The sequence below is a fragment of the Coloeus monedula genome (assembly GCF_965178545.1).
Source record: "Coloeus monedula genome assembly, chromosome: 4".
NCBI lineage: Eukaryota > Metazoa > Chordata > Aves > Passeriformes > Corvidae > Coloeus > Coloeus monedula.
The window spans coordinates 30474730-30491328 of NC_138784.1; the positions used below are offsets into that span (position 1 = coordinate 30474730).

Sequence of the window (16599 nt, forward strand, 5' to 3'; positions counted from 1 at the left end):
TGAACTAAAAGTGAAGAACATTTTGCTGCAGCCTGCTCCATCCCCATTCACCTCTGCCCATGAACACTCACAGGGTAATCTCCAGCTAACTTTGTACTACACTTTCCATTATGAACCTGTTTTCTGATGCTTATCATCTGTAAAATGTAAACAGTTTTGGATTCCATTTTATCTACTGAGTGTGGTGTTCATGGTGACTCAGCCATAGGCATAATGTAAAATGCATGAACAGCACAAGCCTGGGCAAGAGAATCTGACAGGAATACTCACTCCACAAATGGTCCATGCCAGCGAGTAAGGAGAGGTGACTCCCATCAGGTTATTACATGAAAGGTTATTGCCACCTTTCTGGAAGTGGCTCAGTTATTCCAGCTGAGATGCACGGATAATCTCTGGGGGTCACTTCAGGTGATGGATCCAGGGCAGATGGCTGTGCTGGGATTAGATTTAGGCAGCTCCTCACAACCCTGGCTTGCCTGACCATCAACTCTCCCAAGCGTGTGGCTCTGAACAGGCTTTATAAAGGACCTGTGTACCTCAGAATTCAGCGTCAATGTGCTCAGTTGGTACATGCATAAATCTTCTACTGGTATGACCCAAGTCTGCCCCTACAGAAATGAGATTAAAACAGCTCAATGCTGCATTGTGCTTCATCCCTCCATCTGCCACTGAGTTCCTGTATAAAGCTTCCCATATTGCTGGTACAGCAACTATATGTATGATCCCTACATGAGGCAAATCATGCTAATTAACTTTTCAGCTGATCATTAATTGTATGGTCCTACTGTTCCAATCACCACACTTGAGGTGTTCAGGTCTGAGTTGCACTGAATATTCACAGCTGTAACTACCTATAACAGAACCCTTGTTCCAAGCATATATGGTTAAGTAGAATCTCAGATTCCTTGAATTTGGTAAACTGGTGTTAATCTCATTTCCATTCTGTAAAATGTGATTTGCAGGGGAATAGTTGTAGCAGGATGCTGTGCGTGGACTCCTCTCTGAGAAGGTGTTTGTAAAGCAAAGGGGTCCCTTCTGCACGCCGTGACTCAGTGGGAAGGCTTCTCTAATAAACTTTGTCTGAAGCTCCCATTCTACCCATGGCAAATTCCCATTCTGCCCACAACTACAGTTAAAAATTTAAGATCCTACAGTGACAAGATTTTTTAACTGATACAAAATATTTAATTTCCAAACAGGCCAATAGAAGTATTAACCTGCCTTTCTCTGTGGGAACCATTTGGGGTTCCACAAGGCAATAACTGTCCCCTTGGGAGGACAGAATGGCCACAGAGTTTACTAGGGCTTAAACTTGTGCCTCATTTGAGTGGTCAAGCAAGAGAATCGCGACAGATGTACTGGATTTATTACAGGACATGTAATTCAACCAAAAATCTGGTACCTGTATTAGAAGTCATAATAAATTATGACTGTGAGGAGTGGGAGATCTTCAAGAAAACATTATATTTCATTTATGTATTTTCTAATTCTTTTGAATTTTTACTGACTCAAAGGGAATTCAGTGCCTTGCCTTACTTTGACAGAAAGGGTTGTTAGGATGCGGTCACTTCCTACAGTGACCACATTTCATTCAACTCTTTATTAATATTACATAGTAATAAAAACTATGCCTCTTACTTCTGTTCTCAGTACAAGATTTGAATGCAGGGCAATAAATAATACATGGAACCACATACTGAATTACATGGATTAGCAGAAAAAATAGTTTTAAAAAAAACCTTATCAATGAGTGTTTAAAAAACACTCATCAATTGGACAGAATGAGAAACAGAACCTATGTTAGAAACTTATATCCTGTGTCATGGAGAGCCTTATCAAAATTCATATAGACAAAAGAGTCGATTTTTTAAATTCATTAACTCTGACATATCTGATTTTCCCATCTTACCATTTTTTAAATAATTATTCAATGCATTTGACAGTCAAAGATGCTTTCTAAGCCATGAAACAAAATTTGCTAGTTTGACCTGACCTAGATAGCCAAGTAATTTTACTTTGTGATCAGTTCCACTATCACTGATGCAAATAATCATGGGCATAGTTAGAAGGAATTTTACTTGGAAGTGCTGTGCTAGACAGCAAAATCATATTTTGAAGACTGAGTTTTCTGAAAATCCATTTCTCTGGCAGCTGTGACATGGAACCACACTAACACCATCTGCATTAGCAATTTACATTCCTTGCAATGTGCTTCCCCCCATACAAACCCTTAGCAACTGCATGATCAGTGTGACGTAACATGCTCTCCACACACCAAATTTTAAGTTTAGGTCTGATGCCAGAAGGTGGCAAATCAGAGTATCTGTGCTGATAATTCTGCTCCTATTTCAACCAAACTGAGGGACTAACAGAAATGCCTAAACTTGGAGCAGGAGCAGAGTCAACACCGTAAGATCTCCCTGAGGAGGATAATGGAAATGGACAGACATCCATAGGGCAAAGTGTCCCATCTGAGAGATGACGCTCCTGTAAAGGGGCTACCCAAATTTTTCACTTAGGCAAGGGACCTCCATGCCAAACACTCTCTCTCCCTTTAGCATTTGAAGACTGGCTTCAACCAGCATGAAAAAACACTATGAAAACATTATTCAAGTTACACTAGAAATAGTTAAGATGTGATAATATATGTGCTGATGAGCTGCATAGGCTTTTTTTTTTATTACCAAGAAAATACTTATGAAATTCCACGCGTTAAAATGGCAGTCAGTAAAGTGGCATTAAAATACAAAAATACAGTTATTAATCTGCTGGTCAAAATAAAACAAATAAGCAAGGCATCTTAAATCCAAGCAGGAGAAAACCAGGAGGCTCAGAGACAAATCTAGCTAAGTAAAATCTCAGTATCGGAAAGATTTATGACGTGAACTGTGAAATAAACAGGATAGTCCTTGAAGCATTAGGTTTTGTAGGACTCTTGGATAGGAAAACCCAAATGAAAAAGGCAAAAAGCTGGAAAGCAGCTCTGTAGCAATTGAGGACTTCTGTAGAGTTCCTTAACTTCCATACAACTATGTTACAGCTGTAACACAGCTCTGCTCTCCAAAGTAGTCCAGGTTTCCGACTTAGATTTTTTCTCCATGTTAGCTCCCCTAGAGCCTTTCTAAAATAGAGATAAACTGCTGATCCTGGACAATCAACATGAACAAGTTCTGAAGGCTAAAACTAGGAATCCCTCCAGGCACTAGGATCAAAACCAGTACCTTTTGCTTCAGAGGTCTGCAGAGGAACAACATCTGGGAGCCTGAGCTATAAACCAGGTCATGGGACTTGGGGCAGAGGAGGGACAGCTGAGTGGGGACAAACTGGCTGGGGTGCCCAGAGGCTGAAAAAAAACAGCTGGAGATCAATTAAATCAGTAAGACATAAAAGGTGTTAGCCAGCATTAAGCCATATAGGTAGTCACAAAAAGATGGTGATCAGACATGTACATGAAAAGGATTAAGAGGCTGAGTCAGGACAGGGAAATTAATTTCCCTTAGCATATGAAAAAACTGCTGATTCCTTCTGTAGCCAAAGCAGCTGCAAAAGATTCAGCTCCTTTTTGTATGCCCCATCACAGCGGGCACACACCTCCACTTCCATTTCCCTTACAGGCACGTGTGTGCTTTTGCAAGCACACAGCGTTTCTCAGTAACAGATGCCTTTTTTACCATTTCAACTACTCTGGAAAACGTGTGTACATTTTTTGTACATCCATTTTCTGCTTTTGTATCCTAATTCTGTCCGGCACATTTCTCTGAGCAGCGTGACGTGGGGCATTGTTAGTTTCTCATTCACGTTAGCATTTGGCTTCCTTTATTTCTGCAGGTTGCAGCCAGGAAACTGGAAAATGGGCCACAGGAAACCTGGCCTCCTACATCTGTCCCAGTTTGTAATAGCAGCTCTGGTTTTATTTTTCTAAGTGTCTCAGGTTCGTTTTAACCCTTGAGATGACTGCTGCAATACCATGTGCAAGAATGTGACTGATTTGCCATTTTTTTTAACCACCATTTCTCAATACTAGAAATGGAGATTTTTACTTAATTAATTTTAAAGGCTATTAATACTTAGAAAATAAACAGTTATATGAGTTTTTTAAAAAACTCTTGTTGAAAATTACCAAAACAATTCCATATATAAATTTCATGCTATATAAAATATCAAAGAGTATATATAGCGAAAAATATGGAATAAGGCAGTGTCTATATACATCCTAAACATAGTTCTAAAGTGAATGTCCATATGAAATATCGAAGAGCTTATAAATCCTCTAGTACTATTTTTCTATTTCACATTTTAGTTTCCATAAAAAATTGAAGTACACTTGTTTTGCATTTAATTACAGAAGCAAGTGTGTCAATCAACAGAAGGAGCTTTCCTAAAATAATTAAAAAATCAGTCAGCCACAACATTTTTCACTGAAAATTCATCTGTGTAACTATGAGTATATCATGAGAGGTTAATGACAATTGCCAAATCTTCCCAAATGTTTGCTCAGAACTATTTGAAAGAAAAGGCTGAGTCAGTCCTAACACTTTATTTCTCAACAGAGATGCTTCAAGGGTGATAAATAGGATGTGGTTGCTGAGGAGTTAGTGATTCTACCAGAAAGGAGGAAAAACAAATATTAATTTGTTTACTCAGAAAGTTTTCAAATATTCATCAAAGGAGATCTTACTGCTAATTTAATTGGGCTTGAAAAAATAAGCTCTCAACTACGTGTGTAAATATACCTTGTTTCATTTGATGCAGAACTTTCTCTGTTCAAGGTAATAAATCAAACTAGTGGTGCAATCCATACCCAGGACACTTTAGGGAACCAACTGTGTGTGTGATACAGAATGCTGGTAATTTTTCCACATCCAGAAACCAGGACGCTTCCTGTCAGAGCATCCTCCAAGTCCTTCCATTGTGTTGAAACTGCAAAAACTTTCTAAATCAGGACTTCCTCCTATTATATTTTAGAGGCGTCTTTCTGGGAAATGCAGATTCAAGTGAAAAAAAAAAAAAAAAAAAAAAAAGGGAATTCCTGCAGCACCACCCAGTGGAAACATTAGAAAAAGCTACGGGGTGCCCCAGAGCACAAGTTCCGATTTACTGCAAAACTACAGTAATATTGCCACAAAACCAGACTGGTTTAAGGATGTGCCGAAAAAACACAGAGGGTTTTGCTGGCCGACGTACTTAAGAGAGTCATACAAGGTATGACTACTCTGCTACTCCTGCGTAACAGTCATCTTTTTACTTTAAATTCTAATTGCAAAGATTATTTACAGTAAAAATTTACAAGGTCTCCTTCTCAAGCAAGAATACCCACTGTTATGACCCAGCACATAAAAGAAATAAACAGACTCCTGTGATTAAGAGCAACACAAAAGAGACAGCAGCACAATCTCGCAAAATATTAAGGGATAACATCGAGTTCCACTGCAGAGAAGAAAGCACTCACACATACGTCCAGTAATGCTTCAAGTAGATACGTTTGGTAATACAGTGTTTGCAGTTTTTAATTTTTTTACGTAAGTCAAAGAAAAGCGGAGGCAGATGTCCATGGGAAGAAAGTTCTGCAATCTCCAAACTAATACAACAAAGGACTGGTTGCCTGCCAAGCAGAGGTGTGATGACATTGCCTTTAGAACACAAGTGTTTTCACATTTTCTGTAAGGATGCAGTTCAAGAAAGAGTTTTAATCCCACTGGAGTAAAAGCCCTTAGCAGGAGGGAAAATGGCAAGTTACTTCCCTGTGAAGGCTTAAAAAATAACCTGCTCAATTATTTCTAAAGCTAGCCATAAATAAAACTACATAAATCTGTAATGGCTCCAACCCTTCACCTTGGGACAGACATAAAATGAGTGCAGACTCCTCACACTGCTTTCTGTCTGCTCATGTGGTGCACATCTGTGGCATGCTGGCAACACGCTATGCTGCAATCTGAGGGACTCCTGCTTTCAAAGCCAGTTCTATATGTTTATTTTCCCCATATGACTTTCTCTTATATTTTTGTTGGCATCAGTAGGATGCAGATCATGATTACCTGATCGTCCTATATAAAACTTCTGATGTTCCCAGAGCTGAAGAGGGCAGAGGTTCCAACCTCCAGGAACAGTGGCTATTCTAAAAGTTTACTTGATATATCAAGTGATGATTACTCCCAGATGTAAATGCTTTTATCTGTACTCCCTTCTTCAAATGAAGTATTAAAATTTTCAATTTTGCAACAACATACCAAATGCTTTGTAACTTGTGCAGTGGCTCTAATATGTTAAATGGTATATTATTACTATCTGCTGCCTCAAAGGCTGCTTTAATACATTTCATATTCAGATGTTTAAACTAATATTCCCCTTGTCGTTGATTTTTCCTAGACTAAAGCTCAGATAAAAAAGCAGGTATCTTTCATAGTGTGAATAGAGAGGAACCTGGCCAAAAGGACAGGAAACAGTCCTTGGAGTTCTGTTAAAGAAAACCAAGGTTGCTGGCAATTTTCATGAAACCTGAAGCACAGCAAGATCATCACAGCTTAGACTGGTAGTCAGACTTGCCTTACTATGCATACAAAATTTTCAGAATTTGCTGGATTAGCAAGATGAGCCATTGAACTGTTAACATTCAGGCTTACCTGCATATTGTCATGTTGCAAGGGGAATCAGTTATAGCATTATACCAAAAATGGTATAACACAATTCAGCAGATGGTAACCTACAAATATGGAATCATTTTACCTGGACAGTTTGTTCCTAAAACACTGGCTCTATTGCAGTAGTTCTTGTAGCACAATACAGAGTATAAGTTCCTTAGCCATAAAAAATAAGCACCTAGGCACAGCACTAGTCAAGGTCTGTATTTTTATTATCTCATAGTAAAAACATAAATTAAGAATCACTCTTACATGTAAAAATCTCAAAGATCTGGTATTCTTCTTTGTCAGTGCTAATCAAAGTTCTGATATGCGTGTTTATCATGCACTAAGCTAAACCAAAGCCCAATTAAAAGATTTTTATCTTCTGACATTATTCATTTGCCTACTACACCAACAAGGACCTACACATTTCACCTAGCATTCTTCATTAAACACTGGAATACCCCACAGAATGCATCATGGAATACATGGGATTTCAGCCAGGAGAAGATCTGATTGTCACTCTCCTGTACTGTGTCCTGTGTGCTTAAACTAATTCCCACAGCTGCTGCAAACTATGAATGAGAGACAAATGAGACACTATTTCAATAATTACAGCAAACTTTGCTGTACACGAAGTGCTCAGATTGCACATGTTTAGAAGTGACATCAATACACCAACTGGTTTGTGAATGTCTCTGCTGCTCAGGATTACGTAACAGCCACTATTTTGACTTGTATGCTGAATCCTGTAAAAAATGACACATTTAAATGAAATGCAAAGACTCTCTTTCCTCTCCTCAACTTGGATGAGACTGCACAGTCAGCATTATTGTGCCCTGCTCCCAGGGAATCAAACTGCTCTGTTTTGTAAGGGTTTTTATCACAGAGTTCCAGCACTGAAGGGGCAGCACTGAAGGAGTGCTACAGTCATATTTCCTATACCAGCTCTATTCCACACTCACAGTTTGCTAAACTAACCACACACACCACTTGCTCTGAGTCTGCTCTGAGTCACCAGACTTCACAGAGGTCTATATCCAGAATCTAAACCCACATTCCCATCTCAGCTATGTTAGTGTAGCATGGAAGAAATTCTCTGAAGGTAGTCAACTTTCTCCAGATTTCACTAAATCAGCTGCAAAAGTAATTCGTTCTTATTTTCTAAATGCTTTTTAAAGATTGTTTCTTCACATGAATTACTGTTAATTGCTAGGAAGAGATAATGGTGGTACTTCAGTCTATAAACTTTTTGTTTGTGCCGTATTGTGACTTGATACAGCAAAGGCCATTCAACATTACCACAATATAAACATTTAAAAACAATATCAGACATTAGCATCCTTCTCAAAAAGCCTAAACTGAAATACATCTGATCAATTTTCATTAAAAAAACAACAACAAAAAAGAAATATACAGAGACATAGTAAAGAGGTGCTGTCACCACATTAAAGGCAAATGAATGTGGAATAGAAATCTGTTTTCCAGATGAACTATCAGCTGTGTTGCAAAATGAGGATGGGAAACTTATAGGAGGACATTTGATTAAAAACATTTAGGTTCTCTAGATGAAGGATATAATCCAAGTCTACTCTTATGTGTACAACTGCAAAAGCATGTTTAACACAAACATCTTTGCTTGTTCACTAATGTTTTCAGAAAAAGACCCATCTTGTAAAATTGTATTAATGGGACTTAATACTTAGGTTAGAGCCTAGAAAGCTTTTACCAATTTTGAATGATTGGTAATAATAATAAAAATTACATATTATTCATTACATAATTAAATAACACTGAAAACTAAAAGACAATGTGTAAGACATGAGTTTTCCCCTCATAGTACTTCAAATGATCTTCAAGTTAGGATCCACAAGATAAGGAAATTGTATACTTTAAAGCTCAAAATCTAAGACAGGATTGTTTGCACAAGAACCAAAATATATTAACATGTAGTAAACTGGTATTTGCAAAGATCATCCAAGTTATATTCTGAATCTTCAAATATTGGGCAGTAAATTGGTAAGCAGAGACACAGACGTGATTGAAATGACTCTCTGAAATGGGTCTGGGGGAAGCTGTGGAAGGGGCAGTATCATTCACACACTCAGTACACCTTGACACCACAAAATTTAGAGCAAAGCTATGGAAGACTTTGAGGACCCTTCACTGAGCAAGCAGGAGCTACGGCAGTGCCTTAGCTACGTTCAACATGCAACTAGTCTCCATGCATTAACAGAAGTGCTGACACACTCTAAAGTAAATACATGCCTAAGTGCTTTAAAAGATCAAAACAAAGTAAGTTTGCGGCTTCCTACAGAGACTCTTCTCCTGAAGATCCTGAGCTGTGCCTAACTGCTCAGATGTAGACAGATCACATGCTATAGTCTTCAAAACCCTTTCTTTACATAGTTGATTGATATTTATCTTAGAAGTCCATAGGTGTCATGTCCATAACTGTCATCATATAGTTGAACAGTTTTCAACACTTGGCCAGTGCACGTGGGGGTCAATGGACCTTTCTCCTGACAGCGAGGCAGAAGCACTGCAGCACTACTACTGTAGGCACAACTGCTCAGAAATAATGATGGATCCACAGATAGGAGAAGGACAAACCCCACTGCTCCAGATAATCACAGCAATGCTACTTGAGCAAGCAGCCCAAAATCAGACATGGTGTTGAGAACTGTAACTCTCCTACAGTAAAAAAAAAAATATCATTTTCAGCTGAGTTGTACCTGCCTAGCACATGGCAAAATTGGCCTCCTATGTTCTTACACTCCAATATAACTTTAAAATATTACTTAAATATTTAGTTGTCCATTATAATGTGAGATACTACCCATGAACTGCACCTATCAAACAGATCGACAGCTCCAGGGTACATTTTGGTAGTGCAAAAAACCTACAACAGTATTCATAAAAAATTTAAAATGCAGAATTGACTATACAGATATTAACTGGCATTGATTTAGCTGGCAAGTAGTGCCTTTATGATATTTTTGTATCAATGTTTATTGGCAGGTGTTTTCTCTAGTTCTTGCTTTTAGAAAAGCAAGTCTCCTTCAAAGAGCTTTTGAATTAAAATCCACTCTTAACAAGAAACCCTTAAGAACTTGAAATCTGATATAATTACTGGCACATAAAATCACAATGCATTAAAGAAAGTTTTAAGGACAAAGATTAATTTCTTTTTGTGAAGTGCACAAATGAGAGGCACTTTGTGCTTCATCTGCTTTGTTTCCATCCATGCAGCCTGGTATTTTGTGGTGCAGTGAGCTGGACTTCCGGTGCCTACACCTTGACATTCTCCTCAAAATCATGACTGAATCCTTAATCATTCATTATTCAACAAAATACTTCAACATGAGAACAGACATATTCGGTCTTTCAAGGGCTCTCAACAGCCTCCAGAATACTCATTGATTCATTTAACAAGCCACAGATGAAGTAAACATGTGTCTAATGATTCAAGGCTATGACATTCCCTATTGTGGAAAACACCAAGGAGAAAGCCACGGTGAATCAATCCAAGGATACACGGCGCAACAGGACTTTCACAGGCCCGTCAGTGACAGCCTGTGGCATGAGCCATTGGGTGTGGTTACCAAGCACAGACTGCAGCTCAAAACCAACAGTGCTCTTTGAAACTGGCCCAGGATAACTGTCCTATAATCAGTGTCACAGCTCCGAAATGGATTCCAGCAGCAGCGTCCAGGCGCACCGTGCACTGGAGCCACCTCCACCAGAAGCAAGCCACAGACTGATAAATCACCTCAATTGCACTAATGAGTGCAGCCTGCTATATCTTTATGGGAAGAACCAGCTAATTTATCAGTTCTTCGCTTAGATTATTTAGCATTGTGACAGCGCACCCCTCAGAGAGATAATGGTAACTACATGAACTTACAAATTTTACAGGACGTCACCAAAACATACTAGTTAAAATCCTTTTTTATAAATACATGTATCACAAGTAACTATGTGTTCGTGCTCCCACCCTTATTCCATGCTCCCTTTAGTGGCCAAATGTCTGTTTCTTTTGGTACCTGTTTCTTTCTTCTGAAGCAACATGTTGGCACGTGATTGCATTCCCAAGGCTAAGCTTTGTATTTTCCGTACAGCTGATGGACCTCCATGTCCGTATTAGATATAGCTACCTTCCTACATGTAAACATATGAGCCTCAGAGCAAGCAACAAGCTGCATGCACCTTGGTGAACCTGAAAATTGACTTTCATTCTGTGCTAAGTCTTGCAGAACCAGTTTTTGGTCAATATTTGTGTTCACTTGACCAAAAATACCTGCCCCTACAAATAATTCTGTCATAAGAATACCTCCATCCCAAGAAGGGCATTACAACAAGAAGGCAAAGTTTACATAACTGGACTTTCTGCACAACAAAGAGGAAATACTTCAGTCTTTGGAGTGATATACTTGATTTCTTTCCATGACTTAAGTTTAATGAAATAACACTAAGTAACAGGAGCAAAGAACCACTGTGAATCAGTAAACACTGAAAATGGCTAATGACTAAAACAAAATACACTTTTGTTTCTACATAAAAGTGTCCATGTGTGTGGCGTTATAAACAGTTACAAGGAAGGCTGTAGCTGAGTTTCTCCCCTGAGACTGAGTTGCTTATTTCAGCTGTTGCATCTAGGTGGAGTCGGTGATATCAGAAAGGATGTAAGCCTGTGGGTTTTTTCTTTTTAGGAACAACTTACACAGCTGATTTGGAAAAATCAAGATGTTAGCAATGATGATAACTCTTGGAAGACAATATATATTCCTAGCACATTTTTGGACAGGTGAAGAAAAAATCATATTTACAATAAAAGCACCTTTAATACTTTTTTATTTTTTGAGTGGAAACTAACATGCATTATATGATAGTTGGATTTTTTTTTATTCCAGACAGAACCGGTCTATCTTTAACACATCTATGGATTACTTCTCATTCAGTCTTTCAAATTTATAGAACACACAACACAAAGTACACTGCTACTACATCTGTCTTCCTGAGGACATCAGGATGTTTTACACTTACGTCGAACGAACACAACATACGAATTCATATAGTGCGGATAGACTACATATATATACATATATATATATATATATATATACACGTATGAATGTATGTGCTTCATCTACTCTGATCAGTAGACAGCACACTGAAATTCCAGCAATATTTAATGCAGTAAGTCAACAATTTAATGTCCGTATTTCAAAGAGAGACAGTAAGAGCCAGGAAACACTCTTCAGCAGGTTTTGGTGTTGCACACCACACTAACAGCTCCATAACATAATCAACAGGTTTTTGAACACTATGTCCAGAAATGCACTTCTTTCTTTAAAACTTAAGAATTTTACAAAAGAAGTAAACGTCCAAAACTGAAAAAGAATCTCTGGCTTCCTGATGACTGCATTTGACTGAGACAGAGATTAGGCATTGTCTGGTTTGTACACTATTCTAAAAATTCTTCACTACCCGGCTAGAAAATCAAGAGGCATCTGTGTCTGGAGATTGTGTCACTAATCCACTAATAGAAGTCTTCTGTAAAGTGATGTTAATGAAGAATTTTTCTGTGTCACTTGGACATAGGAAGTGCAGGAAACACTGCAGATCCTCAGAGGTAAACACGTGGTATACTGCAAGCACTATTTTTTTGCATAATGTTTGCCAGTTTAATGCTATCACATAGTAATTCAAGTAGGTAGCTAAGTGTTAATTCCTATTGCATACCATTTTATTCACATTTATTGACATTTCCTTTAGCTAAAATTCACTTGCAAGCAAGAATCCATTTTCTTTGCTTACTCCAGACTTTTTTTTTTTTGCAAAAAGTTGTTAACTTCTAATTTAAAGATTGGTGGGGAATGGAAAAAATCTTTCAGTTCTGAAAATAGATTTCTTTCATGACCACTATGAAAGAAAATCATCATGAAATAATTACACAAACCACTAAATCAAAACTGGTATGTACAAAATCACTTGAAATCCAGATATGAAAAGCATCAATACAGGAAGGCTATGCGCATGAATATATTTTTCAAATATGGCCATCATCTCAGTATTTTGGCACAAAAGTCCTCTAACTTTGCAAATACATGCAATTGTCAGACATGCACAGAACATGTTTATCATAACACAGACTTCTGCTACCCCATTTCTATGCTTCACCCTATGGAAATATTTATGCATAAATTAATCTGAAATAATTGAAAAGTCTTTATGAGCAAAATACGAGATGAATCACGACTTTCTGCTTGAAATGAAATGCAGCGATTGACTTTTGGAGTCCTCATGACCTAAAAGATGCTACATTATATAAATTGTCATAGCACTACACTCCTAAGTAAATAAAGATGTAACTTGTCTCCCTTTCAACTGCAACGTTAGAAAGGCTGACAGGGCTTCACAAAACCCTCCTGTGTTAGGGAACGGAAACTCCTAATGAGATTAGTTGGTGTGTGTGCAGACATTACTTAGCCATGACTAAATGGGCTCTCTTCCTGCAGCCAGTGGAAAATTCAGGGAACTTTTTCCCCCTGCAGCATCAGAGTCCCTCTAACCTTCAGCAAAGCCAGATCCAACAACAACTCTCCACTTTCTCTCCCTTTCTCTTTCTTTTTTTTTTTTTTTTTTCCCCTTCCCTTACAAACATTTTTTGTGTTTTTCTTCTTTTCAGTTGGTCGTGGAAACTATCCACGTCGGCCAAGGGGTCTGGGGGCAGGGGGTGGCTAAGAAAAGCGGGTGGGGGGAGGTCCGGGGAGAAGGCTGAAGACTACAAAGGAAACTGTAAAAAGGAGCAAATACATAAACCTGAGAGGGAGAAAACCACAGAGTTTCTTTGTGAGCTGCAGTGACTCATTTTCAAGATGTTGTCTGCTGCCAGTTTCAAACCGGAAGCGCATGGCAATTAGTCTTGCTGTTTCCAGACAAGCCAGAAACTCTCCCGACACTTTTTTTTTTTTTCTTTTTTCCTTTTTAAAGCCCCTTCTGCAGTTTCTGCAGGAGCTTTCCCTTCCCTCCCCCCGCGCCCTCCCCGGCCCCGCTCGGCCTCGCAGCGCCGCCGGGGACCCCGCGGCGCCCCCGCCGCCCTGACAGGCACCGGGCGGCCCCCGCCGCCCCGAGCGCCGTGCCCGGGATGCCGCTGGGAGGGGGCAGCCCCACGGCACTGCCAGCCGGCACCGGCGGGGAGGGGGGGCACGATACGCTCCGGCACCGCCGAGGGGCTGCGGGGCGGCGCGGGGTCCCCGGGTTCCCCGCGACCCCCGGCCCCTCCTTCCCGGCCCTGCCCCTCCTCACGCCCCGGCTCCTTCTCCCGCGTCCCCCCCGCCCACACACACACACGGTCCGTCCCGTCACCTGCACCCGCAGCTCCCGGGGGACAGCAGGGCCCCCGGGGAAACCCTTCACCGGGGCGGGGGGCCCCTGCGGCGGCGGGAGCCTCCTCCGGCATCCCGCCCCCCCGACCACCGCCCCCTGCCTCGTTACCGCCGCGCTGGCCGGGCCCGACCCCGGGGCAGGACCCCTGGGCTCCCCGGCCCCGTGCGGGGCTGCGAGCCCCCTCCCCGCGGTGCCCGGCAGCCTCACCTCCCTCCCGCGGGCTGCCCCGCGCTGTCCCCGCTGCCGCCCCACCAGCGAGCGGAGCGCGGCCCCGCAGCAGCCGCCGGCCTCCCCTTCCCCTGCCCGCAGCCCCCCGAAACTTTGCGGGAGCCGGGGCGGGCGCAGAAGCACTTGTACCTACCCAGCGGCTGAGGGACTTCTCCGCTCTCTCCTGGTAGTCTAGAGGGAGCTGAGTAAAATTCCCTGGTTCTCCATGCTGACAGTCTTCTGCAGGCGCTCTGTTGCTCTAGTAATGAGATCCTGATTTTGTTTTCCCTTTTTTCTTTTTTTTTTTTTTCCCCTTGGGCCGGTGTGTGTGTGTGTGTGTGTGTGTGTGTGTGTGTGTGTGTGTGAGCGCCTGCCCGTGTGAGGGAGCGAGCAGGAAGCCGGGGCAGTCAGACAGCGGCCCGGCTCACTTCCTCTCCCGCACTATTCCCCGGGCGGTTTGCAGTCTGTGTAAACAGCCTTTTCCTCCCCGCGCCCCTCGCTCTGGCCGCCGATGTGCAGCATGGCTGTAACACAAGACACACGCATAGTAAAGCGGGCAGCGGGGACTCCGCCGGCTCGCAGGGAGCTCCCCGACTCCCCCGACCGCCACCCCTTCCTGTGCTACACCCCTGGGGAGGAGCTTCCCGCCGGCCGCCCCAGCTGCTTGGGCCAAAATATCCCCGCGTTTCCCCGTGAGACACAGGAGAGATGCTTATGAACCCCTTACGAGCGGTGCTTCACCATCCCGGAGGATGGTGACGGCTTTTGGCCCCTGGAGAGACGGCCGCCTTTGTCCCACCATTCTGGGACTGAGATCACTGTGGAGGGGAGCCTTGGGCACCTCTGGCTGGGCTCATTGGGGGCTGAGGGGCTGGTGGGGTGCAGTAGCTCACTGGACACTCGCTGGCCATCTTCCCGAGCTGAACCTCACATGGATAGCAAAGTACAAGAGCAATGCAACACGGTTAAAAATCGAGGAGCACTCAAATTGTACAATCATGAAATGGTTGGATTTGGTTTGGAAGGGACCTTTAAAGGTCATCCTGTCCACCTCCTTTGCAATGAGCAGGGACATCATCGACTTGACCAGGTTGCTCGGAGCTACTGCTCTAACCTGACCTTGCATGTTTTCAGAGATGGAGCACCTCTACCTCCCTGGGCAAACCTGTGCCAGTGCCTTACCTCTGTCATTATAAAAAATGTCTTCCTTATATCCAGTCTGAATCTATCCTCTTTTAGTTTAAAATTATTACCCCTTTTCCTATTGCAAATCATCAAATACAAGCTGGATCTTCCAGCTCTACATCCTATCTCAAGAGTCAGACCAGTGGTAGTTTGTTGATTGAGATTTAGGTTTTGACCTTCAAGCTGTAGACCTCAGATCTAAGCTGTTGGTTAGGATTTATTAAAAGGGACACATTTCCAGTATTTGGAGTTTACATCAATTTTCTCATATATCAGCATTTCTAACTTTATTTGGAAATTTTCAGAGTGCGTGACATTATCTTCTGTCTGCCTAGAACATCAGTGACATTCAAGGCATAATACTTCAAAGTCAATACTGCTATTTCTTTTAATAGTAATGAGATTTATCATTCCAGCACTGAAACTGCAGTTCAGAATGTTTTTGATGAGCACTGACATAGAAGCTGTGATTACTTCTTATCACTCTATTGGTTTGTTGCTTGCAATGTCATTGGGAACAAAAGTATGTTTTGATGGAGTTAAAGAGATTGTCTGAATTGGCCACTAAGCATCAGTCAATAGCATCTGAACAGAGGTACAGGATCAAAATCAGTCTTTTGTGGAAGTCCATCAAATTTCTTCCTTCTCATCTTGTAACAAGCCATAGAGTAACAATAACTTGGTACCAACACCAAATAATGTAACTTCGTTATTTTTCTTAAATCATTTCCTTTTAGAAGTCATTCTGAATTTCAGAATACAGATGAGGTCTGATAAATCCTCATTTTGTGTTTCCCAAATAAAGAAGCATTAAAATTTTTTATTTCAGATAGTATATTTCCTAGATTAAATGTACAATCCTTTCTGTAAGCACTAGTTGAAGTCATTAGGATGCAGGAATCAATCTTTGTTTGGGAACTACAACTGAAGACCCAGTTTTGCAAAGCAGGGCAGTCAGAGAAGTTTTTATGGTGTCAAAATGAAACATTGGACTGACAGCTGGGGGTGCCAGTATTCATCTTCTACGTTTACCTTTCATTGGCTTTCTGACCAAGAGGTGAAGTAGAGATATAGGAGAGTTGCCTTACCAGCTATTGGTGTGGAGATCTGAGAGAACAAACTCTCAAAAACAATACAAGTTCTTTTCTTTTACAAATAACACTACATCTCTAAAAAATGTTTAAAACTTTAAAAA

At 41.2% G+C, this 16599-nt stretch overlaps 1 protein-coding gene across 1 annotated transcript in view; it reads right to left on the bottom strand.

Annotated features, from left to right (window-relative positions):
• ELK3 (ETS transcription factor ELK3) overlaps positions 1-14749 on the bottom strand; it is a 37098-nt gene extending 22349 nt beyond the window's left edge. Inside the window, exon 1 of the mRNA XM_082279654.1 lies at positions 14374-14749. The gene's annotated coding sequence lies outside the window, so the exon portion shown is untranslated. The remainder of the gene's footprint in view (positions 1-14373) is intronic.
• Positions 14750-16599: the final 1850 nt, after the last annotated feature.